Below are 24,936 nucleotides of genomic sequence, written 5' to 3'. Positions count from 1 at the left end.
TTTAGGGTATAGGTCTTTCACTTCTTTGGTTAGGTTTATTCCTAGGTATTTTATTCTTTTTGATGCAATTGTGAATGGAGTTGTTTTCCTGATTTCTCTTTCTATTGGTTCATTGTTAGTGTATAGGAAAGCCACAGATTTCTGTGTGTTAATTTTGTATCCTGCAACTTTGCTGTATTCCGATACCAGTTCTAGTAGTTTTGGAGTGGAGTCTTTAGGGTTTTTTATGTACAGTATCATGTCATCTGCAAATAGTGACAGTTTAACTTCTTCTTTACCAATCTGGATTCCTTGTATTTCTTTGTTTTGTCTGATTGCCGTGGCTAGGACCTCCAGTACTATGTTAAATAACAGTGGGGAGAGTGGGCATCCCTGTCTTGTTCCCGATCTCAGAGGAAGAGCTTTCAGCTTCTCACTGTTCAGTATGATATTGGCTATGGGTTTATCATATATGGCCTTTATTATGTTGAGGTACTTGCCCTCTATACCCATTTTGCTGAGAGTTTTTATCATGAATGGATTTTGAACTTTGTCAAATGCTTTTTCAGCATCTATGGAGATGATCATGTGGTTTTTGTCTTTCTTTTTGTTGATGTGGTGGATGATGTTGATGGATTTTCGAATGTTATACCATCCTCCATCCTTGCATCCCTGGGATGAATCCCACTTGGTCATGGTGTATGATCCTTTTGATATATTTTTGAATTCGGTTTGCTAATATTTTATTGAGTATTTTTGCATCTACATTCATCAGGGATATTGGTCTGTAGTTTTCTTTTTTGGTGGGGTCTTTGCCCGGTTTTGGTATTAGGGTGATGTTGGCTTCATAGAATGAGTTTGGGAGTATTCCCTCCTCTTCTATTTTTTGGAAAACTTTAAGGAGAATGGGTATTATAGCTTCTCTGTGTGTCTGATAAAATTCCTAGGTAAATCTGTCTGGCCCAGTGGTTTTGTTCTTGGGTAGTTTTTTGATTTCCGTTTCAATTTCTTTGCTTGTAATTGGTTTGTTTAACTTTTGTGTTTCTTCCTTGGTCAGTCTTGTGAAGTTGTATTTTTCTGGGAAGTTGTCCATTTCTTCTAGGTTTTCCAGCTTGTTGGCATATAGGTTTTCATAGTAGTCTTTAATAATTCTTTGTATTTCTGTGGAGTCTGTCGTGATTTTTCCATTCTCATTTCTGATTCTGTTGATTTGTGTTGATTCTCTTTTTCTCTTAATAAGTTTGGCTAGAGGCTTATCTATTTTGTTAATTTTCTCAAAGAACCAGCTCTTGGTTTCATTGATTTTTGCTATTGTTTTATTCTTCTCAATTTTGTTTATTTCTTCTCTGATCTTTATTATGTCCCTTCTTCTGCTGACTGTAGGCCTCATTTGTTCTTCTTTTTCCAGTTTCGATAATTGTGATGTTAGACTATTCATTTGGGATTGTTCTTCCTTCTTCAAGTGTGCCTGGATCACTATATACTTTCCTCTTAAGACTGCTTTTGCTGTGTCCCACAGAAGTTGGGTCTTTGTGTTGTTGTTTTCATTTGTTTCCATATATTCCTTGATCTCTATTTTAATTTGTTCGTTGATTCATTGATTATTTAGGAGCATGTTGTTAAGCCTCCATGTGTTTGTGAACCTTTCTGTTTTCTTTGTATAATTTATTTGTAGTTCTATACCTTTGTGGTCTGAAAAGTTGGTTGGTAGATTGTCAATATTTTGGAATTTACTGAGGCTCTTTTTGTGAGCTAGTATGTGGTCTATTCTGGAGAGTGTTCCATGTGCACTTGAGAAGAATTTATATCCTGTTGCTTTTGGATGTAGAGTTCTACTGATGTCTATTAGGTCCATCTGTTCTACTGTGTTGTTCAGTGCCTCCATGTCCTTACTTATTTTCTGCCCGGTGGATCTATCCTTTGGGGTGAGTGGCGTGTTGAAGTCTCCTAAAATGAATGCATTGCATTCTATTTCCTCCTTTAGTTCTGTTAGTATTTGTTTCGCATAAGCTGGTGCTCCTGTGTTGGGTGCATATATATTTAGAATGGTTATATCCTCTTGTTGGACTGAGCCCTTTATCATTATGTAATGTCCTTCTTTATCTCTTGTTACTTTCTTTGTTTTGAAGGCTATTTTATCTGATATTAGTACTGCAATCCCTGCTTTCTTCTCTGTGTTGTTTGCCTGAAATATGTTTTTCCTTCCCTTGACTTTAAGTCTGTGCATGTCTTTGGGTTTGAGGTGAGTTTCTTGTAAGCAGCATATAGATGGGTCTTGCTTTTTTATCCATTCTATTACTCTGTGTCTTTTGATTGGTGCATTCAGTCCATTTACATTTAGGGTGACTTTTGAAAGATATGTACTTATTGCCATTGCAGGCTTTAGATTCATGGTTACCAAAGGTTCAAGGTTAGCTTCTTTAGTATCTTAATGCCTTACTTAGCTCGCTTATTGAGTTGTTATATACACTGTCTGGAGGTTCTTTTCTTCTCTCCCTTCTTATTCTGCCTCCTCCATTCTTTATATATTGGTTGTTTTATTCTGTGCTCTTTTGTGTTTCCTTTAACTGCTTTTAGTGGGTAGTTGATTTTATTTTTTTGCCTTTAGTTAGTATTTGGTTGGTCTGCTTTCTTTGCTGTGATTTTGTTTTCTCTGGTGACACCTGTTTAGTTTTAAGAGTGCTCCCGTCTAGAACAGTCCCTCTAAAATACCCTGTAGAGGTGGTTTGTGGGAAGCAAATTCCCTCAACTTTTGCTTGTCTGGGAATTGTTTAATCCCTCCATCATATTTTAATGATAATTGTGCTGGATACAGTATCCTTGGTTTAAGGCCCTTCTGTTTCATTGCATTAAATATGTCATGCCATTCTCTTCTGGCCTATAAGGTTTCTGTCAAGAAGTCTGTTTATAGCCTGATGGGTTTTCCTTTATAGGTGACCTTTTTCTCTCTAGCTGCCTTTAAAACTCTTTCCTTGTCCTTGATCTTTGCCATTTTAATTATTATGTGTCTTGGTGTTGTCCTCCTTGGGTCCTTTGTGTTGGGAGTTCTGTGTATTTCCGTGGTCTGTTCGATTATTTCCTCCCCCAGTTTGGGGAAGTTTTCAGCAATTATTTATTCAAAGACACTTTCTATCCCTTTTTCTCTCTCTTCTTCTTCTGGTACCCCTATAATATGGATATTGTTCCTTTTGGATTGGTCACGCAGTTCTCTTAATATTGTTTCATTCCTGGAGTTCCTTTTATCTCTCTCTATGTCAGCTTCTATGCGTTCCTGTTCGCTGGTTTCTATTCCATCAATGGCCTCTTGCATCTTATCCATTCTGCTCATAAATCCTTCCAGAGTTTGTTTCACTTCTGTAATCTCCTTCCGGGCATCTGTAATCTCCTTCCAGACTTCATCACTTAGTTCTTGTATATTTCTCTGCATCTCCGTCAGCATGTTTATGATTTTTATTTTGAATTCTTTTTCAGGAAGACTGGTTAGGTCTGTCTCCTCAGGTGTTGACTCTGTGATCTTTGTCTGCCTGTAATTTTGCCTTTTCATGGTGATAGATATAGTTTGCAGAACTGGCACGAGTGACGGCTAGAAGAACTTTCCTTCTTTTTGGTTTGTGGCCTTCCTTTCCTGGGAGAACAGCGGCCTCTAGTGGCTTGTGCTGGGCAGCTGCGTGCAGACGGGGCTTCTGATTCCTGCCCGGCTGCTATGGAGTTTATCTCCACTGTTGCTGTGGGCATGGCTTGCCTCGGGCTGCTACTCTGATATGGTGGAGCTGCATTGGAGGGGGAGCGGCCGGGAGGCTATTTATCTCCTTGAGGGGCCTCTGTGTTCCCTGCTGCCCAGGGTGTTAGAGTGCCCAGAGTTCCCCCAATTCCCTGCTGCTGGACTAAGTGTCCCAGGTCGCATCCATCTGGTTTTGGGGTCCCTGTCCCTTTAAGACTTCCAGAAAGCACTCGCAAAAAAAAAAAAAATTAAAGAAATAAAAAAGCCACTCGCTTTTCTTTGTCCCTGGTCGCTGGCCTCAGGGACCTGCTCACAGGTCTTGCTGTCCTGTTTCCCTAGTATCCAGGACCCCACGCATGCACTGTGTCTGTGCTGCTCTGGTCCGGATGGCTGGGGCTGGGTTTTTAGCAGTCCTGGGCTCCCTCTCCCTCCCTGCTCCAATTCCTCTCCTCCCGCCAGGAGCTGGGGTGAGGGGCACTCGGGTCCTGCTGGGCTGGGGCTTGTATCTTACCTGCTTTGCATGGTGCTGGGTTCTCGCAGGTGTGGTTGTGGTCTGGATGTTGTCCTGTGTCCTCTGGTCTCTATTGTAGGAAGAGTTGTCTTTGTTATATTTTCATAAATATATGTGGTTTTGGGAGGAGATTTCCGCTGCTCTACTCATGCCACCATCTTGGCTCCATCATCAGATTTGGTGTTTTTTTAATGCTTAAATTCATGTCATGCATTTTCAGCAGGAACACTGCCAGAGTGATTTTGTGCCCTTTTCAGTGCATCTTATCATGTATGAAGCTCTCAATGTTGTTATGTTCCATTTCTGGTGATGTTCGCTTTGATCACTTGACTGAGGAGATGTTTTCCAGTTTCATCCATTGTGAAGTTGCTCTCTTCCCCTTTGTGATTAGTAGGTGTTAACAAATTTGTGCAGAAATACATCGAATTGTTGAAAAATCCTGTTTTTCATATCAGTACCTACTCATTTTTGCATCCATTGGTGATTCTTGCATGCAGCAACTATTATTTTGGTGCTTGCCAAATGGTTGTTTCTCCACTTCCATCATTCCTTTCTCCCATTCATTTATTTAGCTAATTACTTATATATATCAACATGGACTAGTGGAATTTGCTTTACTCTGTAAGCTTACTCTGTAAGACAAAATCCATCAGTATTTTGTCAGTCACCTAGATCTGGCCATTGGAAGTTCTTTCAAGATGACTCCTACATCCATTCTTTTTTCCCCATCTTTTTTGACTATTTCCTTGCTTCCTGGTACCAGAAGGTATTCTAGGCTCTTCTTGTAATTTCCCTACTCCATCCCAAGATCATTTTTCTCTTTTTTAAAAAAATAAGCAAAATGTCATGAATATGCCCTGTGCCCTGTGAACACTTTATAATTTACATTTCCTTGTTTCCCTCATTTGATGTTTTCACTCTCCTGAGGTCTGACATATTGTTAGGAAGGAAAGGACTCAGCTCAGTGTCACAGGAAATTCAGATATAGTGAGACAAGAGACCAAAGTCAAGAAAGCAAAGTAAGTTTTAATGCACTCTGCAGAGAGTAACAGAGCGGGCCTGCTTAAGGGGAGACAGGCTGGTGTGGATGCTCATTCTGAGGCTTCTTTTATGTGGTTTTGGCAGGGCAGAGAGGTCCTTGATTGACAGCTGTCAGCTCTCTAGGCTTGTTCTGATTGGTGAAATGGGGACAGGGGCTGTGCTGTGCCTGTGCCTCTGATGTTTCTTATCTGGGGTGACCATGGACATTTCCTGAGTCACTCTTGTACTCCCTGAGTCATCTTTGGGGGGCCCTTTCTCCTTTTCATCCCACTAATTTCTGTTTTTCTGCCTAACATTCCCACCTCAAGCATTTGGGACCCAAATCATGGGGATGAGGGGCAATGACTGCTCTGGCTGCTTCCTGCTAGTGAGGGATGGTGTGGTTATTTGAGTCCCTCTGCTTGCTGACTGTTGGGATGGTGGAGAGTAGGATAGTAAGGGTGTCCATGTAGGGGTCCCAGGACAGGGAGGCAGCTGATTCATCAGTTGGCAAGGGCTTGAATCCTTCTGACAACAGGACTTTGGCCTCAATAGACTTTAATCTGGAAGAAACAAATTTAGTTAAGAGATTTAGTAAACATTGTCCAAATAGTAGGGCTAGGAAAAGCATCAGTGGGGGTCCTGTTAAGGGAAGTAACCAGGATGTCCAGTTCCATATCTGGGACCAGTTGCCCCAGGATTCTGATAGTTATTGTCAGATTCTGGAGGCACGTTCAGAACACTTTTGGACAGTGTCTCTAACTAGGCCAGACTGGTTAGTATAAAAACAATACTCTTCTTCTAGAAAGAGGCATAGGCCTCCCTTTTCAGCAGTCAAGAGGTCTAATCCTCTTCTGTTTTGAAGTGTGACTGCTGCTAAGGAGTCTATCTGATTTTGAACAGTTATAATACTTTGGGCAATTTCTTCTAGGCTGTCAGAAAAATCTCTGGACAGGCTTAGGTAATAGGACAGCGAGATAGTCCAGCTATACCAGAACTTAGTTCTGTGGTTATTCCTAAACCTATTAAGAGAGGAATGAACTGTACAGCTCGTTTAGCTCTTACATGAGAGGACAGAGGAAAGGTCAGTGATTGGTTACTGGGAACTATGTCAATGTCTGGGGTCAGGTGGACTAGAGTACAAGTCCCAGTCCAATTAGCTGGGAGGCACAAATAGGTATTTAATCTGCATAAGAAAAGACTGCTTGTTTTTTTAGGCAGAAATTAGTTTCAGTGGAAGATAAGTGAGTGAGTTTGGCCTAATTTTTGAGTTAGAACTCTGAGCGCCACTCCTTGTTTTTCATGGGAGTACAATTGGAATGGCCTGGCTGGGTTTGGGAGTCCTAAGGCAGGGGTCTGTGTTAACAGTCCTTAAGGAGATCTGTAGCTCTTTGCTGTGACAGTCCCCAGTCTAAAGGTTTAGAGTCATCCTTTCCTTTTAGGACTTCATAGAGAGGCTGTGCAATGAGTCCATAGTTTGGGATCTACAATCTGCAATATCCTGTTAGTCCTAGGAAAGCCCTGAATTGTTTGTGGGTAGTGGGGTGAGGAAGGGAAATAATGGCTTCAACTCGGTCTGGAGAAAAGCCTCTCTTTTCTGGTGAAAGGATTAATCCCAGGTAAGTGAACTTTTGTTGTACTAACTGAGCTTTAGACCTTGAAACTTTATATCCCCACTCAACTAAGAAATTAAGGGTTTGAATGGTATGATTAATAGAGTCTTGTCTGTGGGGGAACAGATTAAAAGATCATCTACATATTGTATGAGTGTGCCCCCATTGTTCAGGTGCAGATGGGCTAAGTCTTGGGACAAGACTTGTCCAAATAGATGAGGACTGTCTCTAAACCCCTGGGGGAGGACACTCCGAGTTATCCGGCCAGAGGTGTTTTCTGGAGTGGTCCATTCAAAAGCAAATAGTGACTGTGACTGTTTTTATAAGGGGATGCAGAAGAAAGCATCTTTGAGATCTAGAGTTGTAAACCACGAGGTGTCAGGTGGAATAGTTCCTAATAGAGTATATAGGTTAGGGACCACTGGATGGAGAGGCACAACTGCCTCATTGATAATTCTTAGATCTTGGACAAGATGGTAAGTCTGGTCTTTCTTTTTGATGGCCAGGATTGGAGTATTGTAAGGTGAATTAGTTGGAACTATCAGCCCATGTTTAAGGTATTTGGAAATTAGAGGCTGGAGGCCTTTATAAGCCTCAGGCTTTATAGGATATAGTTTTTGGCTAGGAAACTTATTACTACTGGAGTGGCATACTTAGCCCTTCCTGGGATTCCCTATCCCAAACATCAGGATTGATAGGCTGTTCCCAGTCCTCAAAAGCTGATAAGGAGGTTTTGGGAACAACCAGAAGTTGGAGAGGAGTTTGACTAGCTGGGGGAAACCTAAAAATCATCCTGGTGTGTAATTTTTCTAGTATGTCTCATCCCAAGAGGGAAATAGGGCATTCTTTTACAACTAAAAGTGGATGTGTAAAATAATGGCTATGCAGGAGACACCTAAGGGTGTAGTGAAGGGCCAAGTAGTAGGGGTCCCTGTCACTCCGAGTGCTATACAAGTTTGAGAGGATAGGGGTCTGGCATAGGAACTGGGGACAGAGTAGGAGGCCCTGGTGTCAATTAAAAAGAAAAAATTGTCCTACCTGCCACATCCATGGTTACCCTAGGCTCTAGTCCAGTGATGTCGATGTCATGGATTGGGGCCGACCGGCCAGGGTCTCTTCGTTCCTGTGAAAGGAGCTCAAGGACCATGGGCAGCTCCAATGGCCCAAGGGCCCTGCAGCCCATGAGGCAAAGGGCAGCTCAGTGACCCATTTCCTTACATTTGTAGCAGGGAGATTGTGGAGGCTTATCTCTATTAGGACAGTTCTTAGCCCAATACCCGGTCTTATGACAGATGTTATTACATTTATTATCTTTCTTAGAATTCTGGTCAGGACCTGGTGGGCCTCTGGATGTGGACTGGGCTGCAAGGGCAGCTAGTAGCTGAGTATGTCGGGTCTCCTTCCCCCTTTCCTCTCCCTGAGCCCCAGCCTCTTCTTCCTGATCACGGCCATAGAGCACAGTACTGGCCGTGGGCAGGAGCTCATCTGCACTGCTATTAGGGTTTGCCTGGATCTGTTTTTCTCCTGATATCAGATGATGACTATGAGAGGAATTTATCTCTCAGAATTACTTATCCTTCATATGTGTCTAAGCCTAGATTAGTATATTTAGTGAGGGTGTCTCTCAGTCTTTCTAAGAAAGTAACAGGATTTTCCTCTGGTCCTTGACTAATGGCAGCAACTTTTGAATAGCTAATAACTTTTTGCCTGGCATTCTTTAGCTTTGTCTTTATGCAAAAGAGGAAGTGGTTTCTTCCCCACATATCGTCTTTATCATTATAATCCCAGTTAGGGTCTGTAGAGGGGACAGCTGTTTTCTCAGTGGAAAATTTAGTATCTGATAAGTGGAGACTACTGGCAAATTTACAGGCTTCTTTAATAACTCTCTCTTGTTCAGGGTCAGAGAGTGTCTGTCCCAGGATTATCATGGCATCTTTCCAGGTGAAGTCATAAACTAGACTGATGTGCTGGAATTGATCAATATAGTTATCTGGATTGGTAGTATAGCTGCCAAGATCAGCTTTAACCTGTTTTAATTAAGTTAGTGAAAAAGGTTTGTGGACTATCACTGTGCCAAATTCTCTACCTGCCATTTCTACTAATGGAAGAACTTTAGCAGGTGCCTTTGGGAGCAGATTTGAGTACCCAGGACTCTATTCTTGATGGCCCTGTGGTGCTGGCTGTGACAGTTTGCCCTTGGGTGGTCCTGGGTACTGGGGTGGAGGTAAAACAGGCAGTGGAGCAGAGAGAAGGCTGGGAGGACTTTTTAACTTACAAGTCCGGCAGAGATCCTCTCAGCTTTTAAGATAGAAGAAAGCCTGAACATACCATTTACCCAGCTTTTTGTAGAAAAGGTCAAGCTGCATGAGGGTGTTAGAGTTAAGAGTTCTGTTAATTGGCCACTGCTCCTGGTCCCCTACTTGATATTGGGGCCAGGCTGTGTTGTAAAAGAATATTAGTCTTTTCTTTTTAAGTGTCTCTGAATCTATCTGGGACCAATGAGAAAGGATACAGCCCAGTGGTGTGGTAGCCAGATGGACTCCTGGTTGCCCATCTAGGAAGAAACGAATGGGTTAGAGAGCCCAGCATCCCAGCGCCTATCCCAGAGGTCCTGGCACAGCCGGCTGCCCAGGACCTTAACCCATCCTGCCTCAGACGTCTCCAAGTGGAATATGGAGGCCTAGTCTTGTGGCTTCCTAGTGAAGGGTTAAAGGGGGCTTACAGTGATCTGAAGTGGTCCCAAGAGCTGGAGACAGTGGAAATCAAGACTGGCAGAAGTTCTTTGTGGGAGCCAGAGGGTGGCTCAGCCAAAGGGAAACTGGAAAGGAGATATTGTCAGGTAGCAAAAACACTTACTTGGGAGATGGCCAGGGGCTGGACTTAGGTGTGATTTACTGCTCACCTGGTTGTGCAGATGTTGTCTGGTGGGTGGTGGGGAGCCTAATGCTCTGCCCCGATCTGTGACCACTGTATCCTGTCCCGGGAGTCTTCTGGTGGTGACCTGCCCTAGTGGCATTTTAGTGTGGCTGACCTGTGCCCGCTTTTGGCAAGAATGGCTGCCCAACAGAAAATGAAAGTAAGAATGACTTACCACTACTTTCTCTGAGGCATGGCACCAAAATATGTTAGGAAGGAAAGGACTTGGCTCGGTGTGACAGGAAAGTCAGATACAGTGAGATGAGAGACCAAAGTCAAGAAAGTGAAGTAAGTTTTAATGCACTCTGCAGAGAGTAACAGAGCAGGCCTGCCTAAGGGAAGACAGGCCTGGATGCTCATTCTGAGGCATCTTTTATGTTGTTTTGGCAGGGCAGAGAGGTCCTGGACTGACAGCTGTCAGCTCTCTACGCTTGTTCTGATTGGTGAAATGGGGACAGGGGCTGTGCTGTGCCTGTGCCTCTGATGTTTCTTATCTGGGGGGACCCTGGATATTTCCTGAGTCACTCTTGGACCCTGTGGCTTCATCTGATTAACTCTTTGAGTCATTTCTGGCTTTCTGGTTCTATTTGATCAACTCCCTGAGTCATCTTTGGGGGATGATTTTTCATGAAAGGAGTCTCCTTTTCATCCTGCTCATTTCTGTCTTTCTGCCTAACAATATCAACCCTATATACATTTCCTTCCATGACTTTATATGTTGACTATTGTGTATATGTATCCATAAATAATAATGTTTATGCATATTTTATAACCCTAGATAAATGAAATAGTATTATAAATATATGTAATTACATTGGTACACGTGGCTCAAAAGTTCATTTATTTTAACTGCTATATCCCATTGTAGGATTATGCCAAATTAATTTTTTCATTTATATGATAGTCATGTTGATTATACCCAACGTTGCTATTATAAACATATTCTTGTAAGCTATCTGCTTCAACTATTGCGTTACAGTTTCACTAATTATATACTTAGAGGTGTAATTCCTAGGACTTGGAGTACACGTCTTCAACTTCATTAGATCTTGTCTCCAAAATGAATTTTTACTGATACTGCTACCAGCATGTGTGTCCCTGGATCTATGTATCTTCACCAACACTTGGTATTGTTACTTATTTAAATTTTTGTCTAAGTGATAGGAATGAAATGGTTTTTGTTGTTTTTATCTGTTTTCCTATGATTATTAGTAAGGCTGAGAAACTTTTGATATTTATTGTTCATTTCTCTCCTACAAACTGTAAACTTTCACCCATTTTTATGTTGTATTGTTGTTCTCTTGATGATTTGCAGGTTTTGATAAATTTTAGCTCCTGGCACTTTGCTGGTAATCTGTGATACAAATATCTTCTCTCAGTTGATGAGTGGCTTCTTTTCTAACATTGCTCAGAGTGTCTTTTCATCCTCCTAATTTCAACTCAGTCTTCGAAGTGAGTTACCTAATGCGACATATCATTGAAGTGGCCTTTGGCATGTTCCTCATAATTCAATTTTTTTTAACTAAATTTGTTCCCCAGGAGTTTGAAACAACTGGGTGAGTTTAAAATGAATTTCTGGACTCAAAGATGAGAAACCCACTCAGAGATGTTAAAAAAAAAAAAAAGAATGAAATCAAAAAGCAACTTTGATCCTTTCACAAGTAAGGTGTAGGCTTCATCTGTTTCTTTGTAATAGAATCTGAGCCTGGGAAGGGGCTCTTTGATATCTGTAATATCCAATTTAAAATTCACTGAATTCTAGAAATAAAGAACTAGGAGTCATCACAGGACCATCTGGTTCAACCCTCTCATTTTACAGGAAACAGAGTCTCAGAGAGATGAAATAAAATATTTAGGGTTGAGATCTAGTTTCTTTCCCCTCAAAGATGGCAATTTTTAACAGGATGGATTTAGCCCTTCATTCTCCCAAGGGAATGGGACTCCCACAATTTGACTTGAGCACAGAAGACATAATCTCCTGTAAATTTCCCTCCTCTTCTGAAGTATAACCTCCTCTTTTTCCCCATTTACTATCATTCTTGGAATTGAATATAAGTCCTGGCGAATGCTTTGGACATGTAGCAGCTCATATTCCTCTGAACCTAAGAGTATTATAAATTAGTCTGCAGAATGGAGGGGGTAGGAGCCTCCATTTTCTCTTTGTTTTCTTTCTCTTGGTCCTCCTCCTCCTTTTTTCCCTCTTTCTCTGGCTCCTCTTCCTTCTCTTCTTTCTATTATTATTGAGATCCATTTTCCTTCTCTAGGGAGAGAATACAATAATATTCTTTTTGGGATTTAGGAAACTTCAGTTAGAAATAAATCTCTCCAAATGGTTAGATGAGAGTCCCTTGGGCAAGACTAAAAGGCCTCAATATTTTTTTCACCACTTATTTTTCTTATGTAAGTCTGTATCTAAATGGCCTGAAAGTTTATTTTGGTTAAGGCAGTTTTCTTTTCTAAATAAAGTGCTAAATGAGGGGTTATGTTTCTAGTTAGAGTCCTTTTTTAGCTCTAAACATCTATGAATCTAGGATCAGATACATCAAAAGGTTTTTGAGAAAAAGCAGAGCCAGCAACTGAATGGAAAAATCTTTTGGCACTAGTAATGACCATTGATCTTAACTGCCCGGTATTGTTAAATCACCCTTGGATTTCCCTTAAGCTACTTTCTGTAGAAATTGTCAGATTTCTCTGGATCCTTTTCTTAAAAAACAGCTCTCCACAAACAATTCAGCAAGCTAGAAACCAGATGGTTAGCTTCTAGAGGACAGTAGCCATGCCACCTTTGTTTACTGATATTGCCTAACAATGGCAGTGATATATGTGATGGTGGTGATGATGGTGATAAAAATAAAAATAAAATAATTATGTTGCCTACATTCCAAGCATTATTCTAAGTATTTCATGTGTATTATAGCTCATTTAATCCTCACAAGTCTAGGAGGTAAGTTACTATTATCTCCATTTCATAGTTGGAGGCATGGAAGGGTTACATAGTTTATCCTGAGTCACCCTATTTATCAATGAAGGTCCAACAGAGCACAGATGACACATAAAAATAGGTAACTTAGGAGGGGTTATTTACAAAATGGGCTAATTACAAATGTGGGTATAGGGGAAGCATTGATGGAAGTAGAAACAGGCAAGCTGTTACTCCCCTAAATCTGAATGGATGACGGGCAGGAGCAGCAAAACTTGGGAGGAGACAGAGGTGTGTGAAGCCAATTGCACTTTGCATGAAGCAGTGATCCCTGGGAAGGGTCACTGTTAGCCCATGGCCACCTTGCAGAGAGGGAGCCAAGGGACCAGACACTGCATTCCCCTCCTCCTTCTCTCCATTGGGCTCCTGCCAGGAGCCATCAGTGGTTGACTTAAGCAGAACTTCATCAGAAGTTCAAGATTACTGAAGCTTTTAATGTCATTCATATAGTCCAGCTTCAGGTCAGAGCAGGGTCATTCTGGCACACACCACACAGTAAGTAGCAGAGCTAGGATCTGAACCCAGAAAGTCCAGCTTCAAAATCCAGATTCTTAACTGTGCTGTGTGTGTGCCCTGTAGATTGAGGAAGCACCAGTGTTCAGCAACCAGCATATAACTGGAATGTGTAAGATAACTGTAACTCTGGGAGGAAAATATGTTCCCAGGCTGGGGCAAATGAACCTTTGAAGCCAAAATCAGTCACAGGGAGAAATAAAGTGGGAGAAATCTGTTTATTGCTTACAAGCAGTTGTCCACTTCTCCTCACCCATGTCTCTCATGACCGGCTGGAAAAAGGGACCCCACCCAATGTCTCTGGTCCAGATATATCCTCGCTCCCCCCACCCTTGTAACCACCTGTTGATATGGAGATGGACTACTTGTCTCCACCCCTTGGAAACACCTATTGATATGGAGATGGATGAAGGTCAGGCAAGAGATCTGGAAATATTGCAATTTTATGCTCAATAACTCATCTCAGGGGCAGTGATGGTTCAGTGAGTAACCAGACAGGTTCACATGCTGCTACCATTCGTTCTTTTGGCAAAATAACCAACAGCGCCATGTTGATTCCACTACTTATTTATTTATGTATGTGGTCCTGGCTCGATTCAGAAAGGATTTGAAGCTGTCGGACTCATCTATCTCTCCTTCACTAATCATATGTTGAATGGCATTTTTTACACTGAACAAAAATCTACTGATTTCCTTCCAATTATATATACTTTCTGGTATATTCTTTTGTTGATTATTCCAAAAATAATTGGATTACAGTTGATCTGTAGTTGAAAGTTGCTAAGGGTTAAATTGCTCCATTTTTGTTTCCAATTTGGGGGGAGATACCATAAATTGAGTTGAATGCAGAATCAAAGTTTATCAGCAATTATCAGTGACTTCAAGACTCACCCATCACTGGGAGAAAGTATTTTGATGTTATTGTTGTTTTCAACTTAGTTTCTATTTTACAATAATGGAAAAATCCTGGGGCACTATGTGGTTGTTCTGGAGTAAGAAAACTGGCATAAGAAATTTTTGGTTCTGTGGATGAATTCCATCCTGATAAAGTGGCCTAAAGACAGATTCCACATCAGAGGCTCCATCCAGGAGATGGCCCAAAGGGAATGCATGGTCCTAAGTATAGAGGAAAGAAAAGAGAGTTAAGAGAATGCAAAATGTTGTTTTAGGAAGATATGTATACCTTTCATTTTCTTTTTAAACTTTAGAAGTTGAAAAATTGCCCTTGGGAATAAAAATTCTGACTCAAATAAGACTACACAAGTTGAATTTATTCTGAAGTTTCAAAAGCAAAGAGTAATGTAAGAAAGGCAGTTACAACATTCTCCACTTTACGTTGTGCACATCATCAGCATTTGCTCAGCTGTTCCAGAGGGAAAAATCCCTGGGAATCAGAGGGCAGATAGTTCTCTTTAAACAAAGGAATTCCCTACATGAGAAAAGAATAAATAAGGTGCCAGACTTGAAGATACTTTCTGTCAGTTGGAGAAACACAAAGCATGGTACGAAAGTGTGATTCCCTCTCCTTTTCTGAGGTGCTAGCTACATTAAATTGCCAAAAGATGTGGAGAACAGTTTGAGCACCACGGACTGCAAAGCCATTCTGAGGATTGCTCCGGAGTCTGAGTGGCATTATTCTGTGAAACTCACCGACAGCCATGGTGCTCATGAGGATGACTGAAGTCTGTGGATGGTGCCCTGCCAACCAGCTCCAGCGAGGGGAAAGGAGGTTCTGTGATGGTGGTGGGCTGCTATACCGGAGCTGCTTCAGGCCAGAGGTTACATTTCTGTGCTCTTACCCCCTTATTCTTCCTTCAGGAAGAGGAAGTTGTCAGCTGCTTCACATGCAGGCAAGGACGGATAAAAATTCTGGAGCACATTTTCCTTGCTCTTTAACAGGATCCTTTGTATCTGCCTGTGTGAATGAGTAGGTGTCATGATCTGGAAAGGGTTGGTGAGATGCCAGAGCCAGGCCTCACTCAGTCTTCCTGGGTTGGCCTGGTCACTTGGAAGCGGCCATTTACAGGAACTGAAAGAAATGATTGCTAAGAAGGTAACAGCAGGGGCTCAGGCCTTTTGGAGAGGGAGTCTGGTGGGCGAGGGAGTGGTCCCCATGCTTGAAGCAGCTACCATGAGGGAGTTCTCTTTGGCATTCCTCGTGGCAGCCATAACTCCAGCCTTGGCTGGGGCACCACGTTTTTGGGGAGAGCTTTCCTGGTGCAGGTAGCACTTCCCCTCCCTCTGGCCTGTTTCCTTTTGGTTGACCACAGCCTGTATTTCCATTTCCTTTCACCTGTGAGAACTGACCTATGAAGCCTCTACACCTGCCTTACCTGGGAGGGCTTGGCTCCTGGTGGATGGAGGAAAGCAAGAAAATGAAAAACCTGAAGTCCAAAGGGTACTGGCTGATTGCGATGGACGCCTCTTTATTGAACTTAAGTATGGGGAGTGGACAGCGCAGAGTTGCTGCCCCTTTTGCCCCTGAGGCTCCTGTGGGAACTAGAGGGCTTCTCTGCCCTTGGGAAATGACTCCTCAGGTGTGGCCCCCAGCAGGCCTCTGCCTCAGCCTGTGCCTTGCGATGGGGCTCTGCTGCATGCGGCCTGCTCTTCAGACAACAGAAGGGCCTGAGCAATTCCAGAACACAGAGCAGAAAGGGTGAGTGGGGCTTGGGGAGGTCAGAGGTCCAGTGTCACCACCATGTGGGTCTCAGCCCCACTCTCTAGGAATTAATGTTGTGTGTTATTTGTAATCCAAACTGGATAGATTGCTCCTTGTTTAGAGGGCATATAATCACCACTCCCATAAAAAGGTTCTTTATTTGTAAAATTATTTGTTAAAAATATAAAGGCTAGTTAGACATTTTATCTTGTGCTAAATGATTTGAATACCTGGGTGCAAAGCACTGGATGAGTTCATTTTTAATATGTGTCTTTTAAACTAAAAAAAAACTATAGGGCAGAGGTGCAGGAATAAAATCTTTTATAATACTGTTGTCTTTGCAGACATTTGACATTTGATTGAAAAGCTGCCAGTCTTCTCTTGGAAAGGTTTGTGCTGGCACTGAAATTCTTCAGCCAACCTTTGTGGGGTGCTGGCACAGGTTCCCAAGGCAGACACCGCACAGAGCATATTCCTACTTAACCAAATGGCTTAAGTGCTCCATGTTAAGCAGGTGTGGTGGGGATACACAGACCAAAATAATGCTCTGCTTTGTGAGCTGGGGCTGAGCAGCAGAGCGGGGTCAGGACTGGACCTGAGGAGAGTCTACATTTTTGGCACCAGTGCTCTTTTCCCTGAGAGCATGAGATCAAAGAGAAAGCTAGAACATGCGGGTTCAGGGACAGTGGAACTGGGCTCAATTACGCAAGTGCACGCTGTGCTGGGGAAAAAGAAATCACCAGGTACACTCTGAACATCTGGGGAAAGTCGCTTTTCCATCACATAAGGAGAGTGGGCTTGAGCCCCACAGCTCCTTCTTAGGTTTCCTTCAGTTGGGAGGGCAGGCTGTGATCTTTTCTGAGGTGAGCCAGGCTCCATCTCTGGACTTTAAACAAGAGTTCTTCCAAAGCAGATCACTCCCCCAGACATGGGAAGGGAGTACTTTCTCTTCTATAAAGGGGAGATCTCAAGAAAGACTGTAGGAGAGAAAATGAGAAGTTGAGATCTGGCTGGTGAGACAGGCTGCTCATTGCCAGCTCCCTGTGGAATGCCTGACCCATGCCAGGTCCCAATGCAGGGGGCATTTGTAGGTCCCCTACATGTCAGGTAATATGAAGATTTTAATATACTGTCCTTGCCCTCCAGGCACATAGGGCTTTTTGCTCTCCCATTACAGCTTTTTTGGAGACCAGCAGTCACTAGTATTACAATTTGGTGACATCAGGATTCAGTTAAACTCTAAATATTTATTAGAAACCTGCTTTGTACCTAAGTCCATGCTAGTACTTTTCAGGTACTTTATCATAAATTATCCTAGCCTTTAAGAGACTTGAACTTGAGATAAGAAAGAATCAGAAAATAATATCTGAGCAAATATCATTAAATCTCTAGTAATCAGGCATCCAAAGACTGCTATTGCCTGAAGATTTTGCCTATAAGGTGGGCAATATTGTACTTTGTGGAAAGTAAAATCTCAATTTTCTCTTCCTCCCTTTGTTCCCCAGAAGCAGTACTGCTTCCATGACTTGGTGTTAGTTGCTGGCATTCCATATAGTCATTGATTCAGTATTCTTGTATATGATCTACAAATATCTGAGTGCCTCTCATGTGTGAGGTACCTCTCATGTGTGTAGGCATGGAAAAAAGAGCAGAGAGCAAGACAATGCTTCCCTAACCCATGGAGCCTGCCTTCGTGAAGGAGAGACAGTTGTTAAACACATAATTACATACTGAACTGATTGTATGTGTTAACTGGGTAAAGAAGAAAGTACACATTATGAAGGCATATCACAGAAGATTTGCTCTGGTTTGGAGAATCAGGCAAGATTTTTAGAATGAAAGACATTTAGGCTGAACTTTGAAGGACAAGTAGGAATTTATTAGACAGAGGCATGGCAATTGCATCAATGCAGGGAGGAGATGAAGACTTCTTAAATAGTGTGGAGGAGATGGAAGGAAGTGAACAGATTCGAGAGGTGCTTAGGAGGTAAAAAAGGACTGAGAGATTGATTAGGTCCAGGGGTGAGGGAAGGAAAGGAGGCCTGGTTTAGAAGAAGGGAGGAGGTGTTGGGTTGACAGGTGGACATGACAATTTTGAGGTGCCTTTGACACAAGTGGAGATATTCAGTAGGTACGTCTCCATCAGAAGCACACTGCTGTTGGTGACCCAACAGTCATTCCCAGCTTGCTTTTCCCTTTCTCGATTCCATGATAGAATACATCAGAAACATTCTCTTTTCCAGTCTCACAGATAGAGGTGACCATGTGGCTCAACTTTGCCCAAAGAAACAAAGGGGTAGCATATTAGTGAATCTTTGGCTTCGCTTCCCTGATAAAAGGAACGGATGCGAGAAAGGAATTACTTCATTAAGGGAAATGGAAACATACCTTCTCAGAAAAATTTGTGCATGGATGTTCAGAGTAGCAGTACTCATAATAGAAAGTAGGAACAACATGAATGTTCAACAACTGAAGAATGGATAAACAAAATGTGTCCAAGTATGGGGCAGGTGATTTCAGTTTTATTATCTTGTCAAGTCCTCCCACTGAAAATAGATTCTTGTTTGAAGTGATAGTGGGGGAGAAAGGTGGAGAAAAGAAAAGGGATAAATAATGGGAGAAATAAATCAGGTAATATGTTAAAATGCGGTATTATCTCATGTATGAGAGATTATAAACAATATGTTCACTCTTCACTGTGAGGTGCCAGCCATCAACAAGAAGAACAACATGCTTTTCTTCAAGGGAAATTAGAATCTTCATATGCTATTTATTTCCCCTGAGATTTTTTACAGAGCAAATAATTCAGACACACTGATTCAGCTTCCAGTGTTATGGTTCTACCTAAGCAAGGTGCTCACAGATCCCCTATCATTCCTCTATGAGGTGGCTGACCTGTCCAAGCAATGATTTGTGCATCAGGAGGACTCAATCTAAGTACCAGTTAGAGCCAGGGCAAACCCAGAGCAAGTTCAACATCTCAGTGTCTGAATCAGGAATGGTAAGTATGTGGCATGCGTACTACTAATACATGACTGCCCTTGCCTGTGGCCAACATCAATAATCTATTGTATCGCTTTTCCTGCCAAACCCAGAGGCGCTTAGGAGGTAAAAGAGGAAATGTTCTGGACTTGGGCCTTCAGATAATTGATCATATTAGCTCATGGGAAGAATCCAGTTCACCATCTGAAGTCCAGGAAGTCAACTAAGAACTCCAATTTTTCATATACACAAATGTATGTTAAATATTTTTCATATTGTCCATAAAGCATCACTTAATGCAGACCCTCTATCTTTGGACCCTTTCTCTCTCGAGGTCCTATTCTTCTGAATTAGGGGCAGTGGGTGCAGTGGAAGGCAGCTGACTTCTTACTTAGGGTGTCTATGTGACCACAAGGTCAACCACTTAATGCTTCCTGACCTCACTCTTGATCATGTACAAGTGGGGAATCTTCAGTGGAAATACTTAAATGTGTCTGGACAATGACATTTAAATGAAAGTCATAACATGTTGCCTGTATTTATTGGATCACAAACAACTGTAAAACACTCTATTTTGCTTTTTAAAAATGATTTGGAAAGCTGTGCCTCAACTTGCTAATTTTTAGTCAGGTTTTTCTGTCTTAATAGTCTTACTAAGCTCCACTTAAAATCTAACCAAAATCTAGGGCACTTATTATCTCTTGATCCTCACCTTAATTTCATGTAGATTTGGCAATGTGGCTCTATTTAAAGGTTACACCCCTTTTCCCTTCACCAGCATTCAGCAGAGCATCTTTAGAATCCAGTCATTCCACACCCAAGTAATGAGACATGAGCTCAGCTCCCGTGAACTGAATGCTTTCTCAGTTATACCCACCGACTTGTTTTTTAGCTTTCACAAATTTAAAGTCAGGCACTTGTTGACCTGCTATTTTCACATTGTTTCAGCATGTAATTCCAGGATCCTGTGGGATAAAGAAAACAAAATAATTTTGATTCCCTTTTTTGGTGCCCTTAGCCCTTTCTTCAGAGATGGTTATGGTGACTTCCCAGGGATGTCGAGTGTCATGGCTTAGAGGTTAGTTTAGCATGGTTGGCTTTAGAAACAGGGTTTCACATCTCTTTAGTTAGTGCTTATGTTATATAATCCCTGGTCAATTATTTAATTAGTGAGTGGCCAGCAAATCCTGATAAATTTTACACATTATTACAAGTTCAGAAGGAAAGTCAAGGTTGTTGACCGAACTGAGGCGTGTAACTGTCAGCTGGGTTGTTGTGTCTCATCAATAACCATAGCAAACTATTTACTCATAACCAGTCAGGTATGGTTGTTAGACATTTTTTGAGCATTGACCATTGGGCCTCATGCTCAGTCCTGGGGATTAAAGGTAAGCGAAGCATGACTCTGCCTTTGAGAGGCTCCCAGTGTCTTTGGCGATGTGGAACCTACATGCAGAGAATTGACAATGTGAGGGGGTGTATCTGAGTTTGTAGATGTCTGTATCAACTGGGCTCAGAGAAGGATCTGTTTCTAAGATACTGGGTCATCGGTGAAAGCATCTTGAAAGGAAAGGGTAGAGGTGCCTCTCAAGCATGTGTGGGGTTTGGGTGGTAAGTCATGCGGTGGAGGTGGGTGAGAAGGAGAAAAACCATAGAGCTGGGAGAGGCACTCTGGTGTTCTGAGGGGCAACAAGGGGATGTGTTTGCCTGGAGCCAGGGCTCATGTAGGGTGTTACAGGAGAGGAGGCGGGAGAAGTAGTTTGGGGCCAGGCCTCAATTCAGGGCATTTAAAGTTATATAGCTGTACGGACAGCCTCTAATGGTACTTTGTAGATGGCATTTAAAAAAGGTTAATTTATCATTGTTGTGTGGGAGGAACTGGAGTGGTGGAGAGACTAGAAGTAGGGTAAGTATTTAGGAGACATTTAGACATTTATTCTGTGGTATTTTGTTATAACAGCCCGAGTGGACTACACACCACTGAAGTGCTTGGGGTCATAGGGTGAGATGACCCCTCCCTCCGGCCTCATCCATCTGTTTCTCTTGTGGCAGCACTAGGGCTGTGCTGACAGCTGGTGGCAGAAGCAAGTCCCATTAAGCAGTTCTTTCAATAGTCAGATGAGCAGGCAGGTGATGAACACACGTATTGGGAATGGGAAAAGCAGGCAAAGCAGATGTAAAATTTTAAGATGTAAAATCAGCAGTATGTGGTGATTGGATATTTGGCTTGAGGCAGAGGAAAAGGCCAATGAAGGCGCACTGGGGAGTAATGAAGTCCTATGGAGTGGGGCTAGGGAATTGCTTGGTAATATTCCAACAGCACCCTTCATTGACAGAAATTTCTAATGGCATGAAGTAATACAATATGCATATATCTGTGCCCAAGAAATTAGAGTCCCTTATTTTACCATTTTCCTTCTAGGCAAGATGGACTAAGGCTCTTTTGTGGAGGGCGGGATAACTGGCAAAGGGCATTCTCTCCTTTTCCAGTTATCCCTCTGCCAAGGGGCTCTGAGCACATCCACACCATACCTAGACGCGCCGGCCTGCTAGAGAAGCTGTGTCTCCAGCTGGGCTGCGCTCTGGCCCTACAGACACGTGCGGGACCAGGGAGAGAGACAGGCCTCCTGTCCTCACTGCTGGTGACACCACGCCAGCCCAGCAGGTTCCAACGTGCCCATCCTCTCGACGCCCTGGCTGACTTTGTTCACAGGGGAGCCCATTAATAAGGCACCACTACAATAACTATCATGTAAATCATGTATAGGGTGCCATACTTTACCAGTGAAAATAGGTTTTGGAATTTCTGATCATTCCTAATAGAGCTAAAGTTGACATTTTCTTTAGAAATGTCAGGAAAAGAAAAAGAGGAAAAATATAACTAAATGCATATAATAAACAATATAGCAAGAGAATGTTTACCTCCTCCAGGAAAGAATGTGTGTTCTAGTGCTTTAGAAAAAGTCATTTGCATATAAACAAAGCCCTTTCTAGCTGAGGCCAGAAAGGTTCAAGCTGCCCTCTTAGAATTAATTGTAAGTCATTTTTCTTAACTACAGCAATGTCTCTTCCACTGCACCTCTTCTGCTTTGATGTCACCTGCACTTGAAACTAAGAAAATCACATTTCCTCACTCACAAACATCATTTCAGACTTTTTAAGCAGGTCCTCTTTCTCAACTACTAGAATACAAATTGGGGAGGAGGAAAAAAATGAATGAATAGAATTTACAAAGCTTTAAGGACAAGCGAATGTCATTCAATCTGTTCTCCTACCATCCCCACCTCTCGGCTGCTGGAAGGCCTGAGCTAGGCTCAGTGCTCTGGCTCCCACAAGTGTTCTCACAGCCAGCCCCAGTGGTCCTTGTCCCAAACTGTGTCTCTGGCAAGCTGCACACCCACTATCTTGCACAGCAACCATACTTGGAATTTTACCCTTAAAAGATGCATGGAGATAATGTATTTTGATTACAAGAAAAAGAAGTCTGGATAGTTTCACTTAAGATTACAACTTCCTCCACTCGTGGTGTACATCCACAATACTGCCACTGTTTTCTTTCCCTGATCTTTAGATTCCTGGTCTGGCTCTTCCACATTAAGGTTTAAATGTGAACACAATGACTTCTTGAATCACCTCTGGGTGCAAACAGCCCTCAAGCTCTCTCCATGGCTTTTTTTTTTTCTCCCTCTCATTTCTATTTAAACATTTCAGTTCAGTGTGCAATGTGTCTGAAAATGACTGGGATGTAATTACTAACAATGCTACCTCTCTGCTGAAGCCTGTAATTCCCTCTTGATTGAGATGGTGATATTGATTTGCCTGGGATTGCATGTAAATCAACCATGACGCTGAGAGGTGTAATTTTTTAGTTTGCAGCATGTCTGTGATTTTGGTCCAGTGGTCAAGTTTCCCCTACCCATATGGTTTGACTACAGCATTTATATGGATTAATACCTGTCTGCTTGGCTCAGATGGAAACTATAGCCATCAAAGTTCTCATCTGGAGCCTTTGTTTAGGTTGAGCCTATCAACTGCAGCCATCTTAGCTCTTACATTTACCAGAGTAATTGCCGAGGAATGAGCTCTCTGTGGGGCTGGCTTTCAAAAGGTCATGGTACTTCAGAAGGAGACAGGTGGAGGAGGGGACTGGGAAAATATTTGGGGCAGTGAATTGATTTGGTAATTCACTACAACAAAAGAGTTTGTACTACATTCTCCAGTCAGGCACTGAAGAATATGGTCTCTTAAGGCAAGTAGTCACCAGTTCATATTCATTCACTTGGAACAAAATCTGTAACCATCAATCCTTTAAAGGCTAAGAAAAATAAATGCTTTGGGAGGACATAACTATGCTGACTACCCAAGCAGACTTTGTGTTACTTGGACTTCCAGCCAAGACAGGTTGAGTGCTATTGAGGTCAAATCTGGGGCAATGGGATGGCAGGGATTTTTTGGCAGAATTAATTTGGAAAATGAACATTTCAAGTGAAACTGAAATCTTAATCAAGAAGAATACCCTTTGTGTGTGTATGTGTGTCTATGGATTTGTGAAAATAATTCATTCCAAATTAAAGGAGACTAAAGAGACATGACAACTATATGCAATACCTGATTCTAGCCTGGATCTGCATTAGAGGAGAAAAATGCTACTAAGGACGTTACTAGGTCAATTGACAAAGTTGGAATATGAGCAATAGATTAAATTATTGCATCAGTGTTAAAATCACTGAAGTTGACAAACAACAGTGGTGTGGTTACATAAGAGAATATCCCATTTGTAGGAAAAACACATGCTGTACTCTTACATGATTTAAAAAAATTATAGGTAAATGTTATATATGTGTGTGTACATATATATATATATGTATGTATGTATATATATATGTGTGTGTACATATATATATATGTATGTATGTATATATGTGTGTGTGTGTGTGTATACATATGAGAGAAAAGGAGAATGGGAAAGAGAGACAAAGAGAACAAATCAAGTAAATGGTGAAATGCAGGTAGGTGAATCTGGGTAAAGGGTATATGGATATTCTTTATTCTTATTGTTGCAATTTTTCTGTAAGTTTGAAACTAGTTCCAAATCAGAAGTAAAAAAGGAGGGAGGATGCCTTTAGATGTCTGATCGAGTGCTTGTCGAATCCAAAGCTCTTTTGCACAGGGTAATTATAAAGTCTGACAGTGCTTTCTTGGTGTCACTGGACAAGTATTAGTGTCCTACTTCATTCCTGTTTCCCCTCTTCTACACAGACACTTAACTGGGACAAGATAACAAAGCCTTATTTGCTGATGAGACAGATATTGAATTACTCAGCATGCATGGCAAGAGCAGACATGTTTTGCTAAAGGAACATAAATCATGGGTGTGTATGCATGTGCATGTTGATTTAACTTCCAGGAATCCTGGAGAAGCCCTTTGGCTATTCTCTCTTTCTCTCCTCTCTCCACCAGATTTCCTCCTATCAGTTAGAATTACCTGCATCCAACACTGGTTTCCTCTCATGATTTCCATGTTTGAGCACTCAGAATTCCTTCTGTGCATGCTGTGTCCATTCTCATCCTCAAGTTCCTATTGTTTCTCACAGTCCATCTTCAAATAGGATTTCTCTTCATTTCTGCTAATCACTCCAACTCCAACCAACCTCAGCTCTCTGGTTACTAGTATTTTCTTCCTTTTATGTACTGTGACTTTTTCTTGTAATTTATGAAAATAATACATGTTTCTCATAGATGGTTTGGAAAACATAGAAAAGCATACAAGGAAAGAATATGAATGAGTCACCAGTAATCCCATCAGTCAAGACTGAAAATCCCAACACTCAAGAAAACCACTGTATTTTGGCATATTTTCTTTCCTTTCTTTCTATTCATACATTCATATATGTGTATAGATTATATATTATATAAGGTCCTTTCTCTTTTTTTCCACTTTACTTTCTACTGGGATGTCATGAAACATTATTTAAAGCATGATTTTTAATAATGTATGCTTTTCAGTTTCATGGAAGGGCCCTAGGCTGGCATCCAGCTGTT

General features: G+C 41.8%; 1 long non-coding RNA gene across 1 annotated transcript in view; it reads left to right on the top strand.

Annotated features, from left to right (window-relative positions):
• Positions 1 to 24,476, top strand: part of LOC130679502 (uncharacterized) — a 40,357-nt gene extending 15,881 nt beyond the window's left edge. Inside the window, exon 3 of the long non-coding RNA XR_008992481.1 lies at positions 24,154 to 24,476. This is a non-coding gene — a long non-coding RNA (uncharacterized LOC130679502). The remainder of the gene's footprint in view (positions 1 to 24,153) is intronic.
• Positions 24,477 to 24,936: the final 460 nt, after the last annotated feature.

The sequence above is a fragment of the Manis pentadactyla genome, chromosome 11 (assembly GCF_030020395.1).
Source record: "Manis pentadactyla isolate mManPen7 chromosome 11, mManPen7.hap1, whole genome shotgun sequence".
NCBI lineage: Eukaryota > Metazoa > Chordata > Mammalia > Pholidota > Manidae > Manis > Manis pentadactyla.
The sequence above is the reverse complement of the archived record's forward strand: the minus strand, read 5'-3'. Positions and strand labels throughout refer to the sequence as shown.